This window comes from Girardinichthys multiradiatus, chromosome 6 (genome assembly GCF_021462225.1).
Source record: "Girardinichthys multiradiatus isolate DD_20200921_A chromosome 6, DD_fGirMul_XY1, whole genome shotgun sequence".
In the NCBI taxonomy this organism is placed as follows: Eukaryota; Metazoa; Chordata; class Actinopteri; order Cyprinodontiformes; family Goodeidae; genus Girardinichthys; species Girardinichthys multiradiatus.
In genome coordinates, this window is record NC_061799.1 from 5,220,198 (window position 1) to 5,226,502 (window position 6,305).

Genomic DNA, 6,305 nt, shown 5'->3' on the forward strand with positions numbered 1-6,305 from the left:
GATGGCATTCTGCATGTTTGTGCTGGAAGTGTTATAATATCTGTCTTCAATCCATCACACTGATACATTTAGAAAAATCCAACCTTTAATTTAAGCCCATAAAATACTATTTTAAGAAGTGATTGTTTTAATGACCCCTGCTGTCAATGATTTGTATGACCACATTTTAGCTAACAGGACAATGTTTTGTCTTCTCCCGTAACATATTCTATGCTATAACTGACACAGACTGTGATTTAGCTGTATTAGATTAAGGGCATGGAACCAGTTTATTGCACCTTTTTATGTTTTACATTTTGTCCCCCAAGCAGATTAGATGTTTCTCAGTTAAATTGTGCCCAGTGAATGTTGCATTATATGTGGAAAAAGTTTTCCCTCACCTGATAAAGATGTTAGAGTCCAAGATTCTAACACTCATAGTTACGGATGACTTTGTTCTGACAATGAAGAAAGAAGAAAATCTGGATTCATTTCAGGCAAGGCAAATTTTATATATATATATATCACATTTCAACCATTAGCAAATCAAAGTGCTTATACTTATATATATATATACATACAATATAGTATAGAGAGGGGTTGGACTCTGTTCTACTCTGGAGTGGCCCACGGGGAGAGGCGGCGGGCTGGTGTGGGTTTGCTTGTTGCCCCCCAGCACAGCTGTCTCGTGTTGGGGTTTACCCCAGTGGATGAGACGGTCGTATCCCTGCGCCTTCGGGTTGGGGAGAGGTCTCCGACTATCATTTCAGCCTACGGGCCGAGTGGCAGTGCAGAGTACCCGGCCTTCTTGGCGTCCCTGTCGGGGGTGCTGGATAGTGCCCCTCCCGGGGACTCCATTATTCTGCTGGGGGACTTCAACGCCCACGTGGGGAACGACAGTGACACCTTGAGAGGCGTGATCGGGAGGAATGGCCTCCCCGATCTGAATCCGAGTGGTGTTTTGTTATTGGACTTCTGTGCTAGTCACGGATTGTCCATAACGAACACCATGTTCAAACATAAGGGTGTCCATCAGTGGACTTGGCACCAGGACACCCTAGGCAGGAGGTAGATGATCGACTTTGTTGTCGTATCATCAGACCTTCGGCCGCATGTTTTGGACACTCGGGTGAAGAGAGGGGCTGAGCTGTCCACTGATCATCACCTGGTGGTGAGTTGGATCCGCTGGAGGAGGAGAAAGCCATCCAGACTTGGCAGGCCCAAGCGCATAGTGAGGGTCTGCTGGGAACGCCTGGCAGAGCCCTCGGCCAGGGATGTATTCAACTCCCACCTCCGGGAGAGCTTCGACCAGATCCCGGGGGATGTTGGAGACATAGAGTCCGAGTGGACCATGTTCTCCGCATCTATTGTCGATGCTGCTGCCCGTAGCTGTGGCCATAAGGTCTGCGGTGCCTGTCGCGGCGGCAATCCCAGAACCCGGTGGTGGACACCGGCAGTAAGGGATGCTGTTAAGCTGAAGAAGGAGTCCTATCGGCTGTGGTTGGCTTGTGGGACTCCTGAGGCGGCTGACGGGTACCGTGAGGCCAAGCGTGCTGCGGCCCGGGCTGTGGCAGAGGCAAAAACTCAGGCCTGGGAGGAGTTCGGTGAGGCCATGGAGAAGGACTACCGGTTGGCCTCGAAGCGATTCTGGCAAACCGTCCGTCGCCTCAGGAGGGGGAAGCAGTGCTTCGCCAACACTGTTTATAGTGGGGGCGGGAGACTGCTGACCTCGACTGAGAACATTATCGGGCGGTGGAAGGAGTACTTCGAGGATCTCCTCAATCCTGCCATCACGCATTCTGTGGTGGAAACAGAGGCTGGGGACTTGGGGTTGGACTCTTTCATCACCCAGGCTGAAGTCACCGAGGTGGTTAAAAAGCTCCGCGGTGGCAAGGCTTCGGGGGTGGATGAGATCCGCCCTGAGTACCTAAAGTTTCTTGATGTTGTAGGGCTGTCATGGTTGACACGTCTCTTCAACATTGCGTGGCGGTCGGGGACAGTGCCTCTGGACTGGCAGACTGGGGTGGTGGTCCCCCTTCATAAGAAGGGGGACCGGAGAGTGTGTTCCAACTACAGGGGGATCGCACTCCTCAGCCTCCCTGGTAAGGCCTACGCCAGGGTATTGGAGAGGAGAGTCCGACCGATAGTCAAACCTTGGCTTCAGGAGGAGCAGTGTGGTTTTCGTCCCGGCCGTGGAACACTGGACCAGCTCTATACCCTCTACAGGGTGCTCGAGGGTTCATGGGAGTTTGCCCAACCGGTTCACATGTGTTTTGTGGACCTGGAGAAGGCATTCGACTGTGTCCCTCGTGATGCCCTGTGGGGGGTGCTCCAGGAGTATGGAATCGGGGGCCCTTTACTAGGGGCCATTCGGTCCCTGTACGAGCGAAGCAGGAGTTTGGTCCACATTGCCGGCACTAAGTCGGACTTGTTCCCAGTGCATGTTGGACTCCGACAGGGCTGCCCTTTGTCACCAGTCCTGTTCATAACTTTTATGGACAGGATTTCTAGACGCAGCCAAGGGCCAGAGGGGGTTGGGTTTGGGGACCAGTGGATTTCGTCTCTTCTTTTTGCAGATGACGTGGTCCTGCTGGCCCCCTCTAGCCAAGACCTACAGCATGCGCTGTGGCGGTTCGCAGCCGAGTGTGAAGCAGCTGGGATGAGGATCAGCTCCTCCAAGTCCGAGGCCATGGTACTCGGCCGGAAAAGGGTGGCTTGTCCTCTTCAGGTTGGAGGGGAGTTCCTGACTCAAGTGGAGGAGTTTAAGTATCTCGGGGTCTTGTTCACGAGTGAGGGAAGAATGGAGCGGGAGATCGACAGACGGATCGGTGCGGCTGCCACAGTAATGGGGGCGCTGTGCCGGTCCGTTGTGGTGAAGAGAGACCTGAGCCGAAAAGCAAAGCTCTCAATTTACTGGTCGGTCTACGTTCCTACCCTCACCTATGGCCATGAACTTTGGGTCATGACCGAAAGAACGAGATCTCGGATACAAGCGGCTGAAATGAGCTTCCTCCGTAGGGTGGCTGGGCACTCCCTTAGAGATAGGGTGAGGAGCTCGGCCATCCGGGAGGGGCTCGGAGTAGAGCCGCTGCTCCTCCACATCGAGAGGAGCCAGTTGAGGTGGCTCGGGCATCTATACCGGATGCCTCCTGGACGCCTTCCTTGGGACGTGTTCCAGGCACGTCCCACCGGGAGGAGGCCCAGGGGACGGCCCAGGACACGCTGGAGGGACTATGTCTCTCGGCTGGCCTGGGAACGCCTTGGGCTCCCCCTGGAGGAACTGGAGGAGGTGTCTGGAGAGAGGGACGTCTGGGCGTCTCTTTTGAGTCTGCTGCCCCCACAACCCGGTCCCGGATAAGCGGAAGACGATGAGTACGAGTACGAGTAGTATCCCAATCAAGCACTTTGCTGATATCCTACTTCTAAATCTGATACAATATTAAACTGAACAGCATAGCTTTTTTGGATATGACAAAGTGACAAATAAACATTTCCTTTTTTCAGTTTTTTAAAAACATGCCCTACATATTCTCTGTCAGCAAAAGGGAACATAATAAAGTTTAACAACACCTGCTTTACAACTCATTAGAAAGAAAAACATGCTGCAAAATCTGTTGAGCTGTAAATGAAGACACAGGTAGATGCAACCAATTTAAGACCCCTACTTATACTGACTGCAGCCCATAACCATAAGATGGTATCTGCATCTGCGAAATAAGGGCTGCCTTTCTGGCCAAGTTTCCTCCTACACCTTTGGCTTTGCAAAGGAGCACCTAACATGGAACAAGTGGAAGAAATTTTGTATTTTCTGATTTGAAATTGTTTCATTTGGATGGTCCTGATGGCTTCTAACATTACTGGTATGAAAATGAGATTCAATTCAAATTCAAAAATACTTTATTAATCCAAAAGATGCTGCTGGAAATGCTTTCAATAGAACACAGTGGAGGGGACTTCATCATGATGTCTATCAAACACATTGTCTCCGAGACCTTCACGCAGACAGTGAATGTGCCAGCAGCGAATGTACAGCGGAGATATTTCACCCACCAAAGAACAAAAATGTGATAAATGTGACTATATTTTGAGCAAAGAAGGGTTTTTGATGCTTTGTGTCTTCAGTACATGTAGAGAATCATTAGACAGGTAGTCCTTAACCTCTAGAGGCTACTAGCCACCTAGCAACTGATGCTATGTAACGTAAAATTTTGCCAGATGGATTATCTTTTTAAGTTGTTACCAGCTTGTCAGACCTCTGGGACTACCGTTATCATAGCTGAGACCTGCTTGCAGCAGCAGAAATAATGATACAAGACTTCATACCTGACACAAGGAACCAGCTGGAACAAAGGCCACTAAGGAACTTATATACAGTCAGAACCACCGGGGGAACCAATGAACAGGTGTGGGTCAGACTGCAGGGAGACATAGGGAGTGAAACCAACACAGACAACCAACACAGTTAAAAACACAAAACTAAGGGTAAACTAAGGACCAGACCAGGAGAAATAAACAAAAACACAGACACTGGCTTGATATAACAAGGAGAGAAAGAAGGATGAAGAGAATACCAGATAACATCCTAGAAGACTGCTTGTACACCTGCAGAAACATATATAACAACAGCAATGTAACCGAAAAGTGCACGGTACTAATGAATGCAAGGTGTATTTAGTGGTAACTGCGGCTCAATATAGAACGTCTGTGTATCGATTAACACCTGAATCTAAACACCTGTGTGTGTATGTGTGAGCGTGCTTGTGTATATAAGGTTTCTCCATACAAATATACAATAGCAAGTGTGAGGAGCCACAGACCTGCCCCCCTGGACCCGAGACAGACATGAAGAAGATCCGAGCCACAGACATCCAAAGGCACTGCAAAGCAAGGGAACCATGGGAGGGCCACCGCTTGGACTACTTCTCAGACTACTGCAACCTCCGAGAAGAGAAGAGGAGGGCCCTAGGGGAATCACCCAGCAGCCACAGTGAAGAAGCCATACCCCCGAGACCCCGGGGCACATCACCCCCCAAGCAGAGGCCCGACAGAGCCAGGGGGCCCAGGCTCTGGCAAGCAGCCACCGGGAGTGAGCCGGCACACATCAAACTACCCAGCCCCAGACATCGAGAACACAGTCACAATCACACATTCCCACCCTCATGCGTACATATGTGAAACACTCACACCCAACATAAAGACACACACCAATGGACGTCGTACTCACTCACACTCCCCATACATACTCTATACTCCCAGTTCCAGGTACCAATACCACAAAGGGGCAACCAACCCCCAGACCCCGGAGGTGGTCCTCTTCATTCCGAGGTGGAGACAGGCAGACCTCCCCAGCCCCAGCCAAGACTAGAGCCAGCATCACGCCAAACCAAACGACCCCGGCCCAGACCTTGACCCCCTGCTCCTACCCCAGCCCCCAACAACCCCCGTCCCGATCTGGAGAGGGGGACATGAACAAAAGAGGGGTCTACCTGGTTCAAACAAACCCGCCAACCAGGGCCGTCCCAGGACGAAACAGTCCCAACCCCCCAACGAATTCCGATCTCAACCCCATGAGTCAACCCCCCACCATCAGCTCCAACGTCACCGCTCAGCCGACCCAAACGCCGGCAACCTTTTAAGTAGAGCTGTAAAATGTGTTATAGCACAATCAATACAATAGCTGGAATATCTGTCACAAATTAATGCTTGGATTTGGTAGACTGCATGCAGAATTTGCATGCTTGTGAATATTTTTTACCAGTTTTGGACCTTCACTGCCCTCAATGCACAAGTTTTAAAAAACAAAGAAATAAGTCAGGAAGAGGTGGGTTAATTGTATCTGATACAATGATTGCAATGTTTTGCTATCACATTTTAATAAAATGTTTTACTGAAATTATGAAGTTCTATTTTCAACAAATTTAACCAAAACAATTATAATATTCATAACCATAATGTATTTACACAAAATAATCATGATACTACATTTTCATATTTTTGCAGGTCATACACAGTCGTGGCTGCATAAATAAGAGTGACCAGTATGCCCTTACTCTATGTGCCAACAAGATAACTATATATTACTGTACGGCCATCCCTGTTATTTATTTAGTTAAATATTGTCTGCCACCTCATATGGGGCAAAGCCTAATGAGCCAAAGAAGGATCTATGCTGTCAAAACCAATTGAATAAAATTTAAATGACTTTTTATTTTAATTCTATTTTAACAGAGCTTAAACTAACATCTGCTAATGGGACGTTCTTCGCCTCAATTATGACGAATACACTTTAAAAATGTATGCAACTTGGCCTCAGTTATAATTATGCT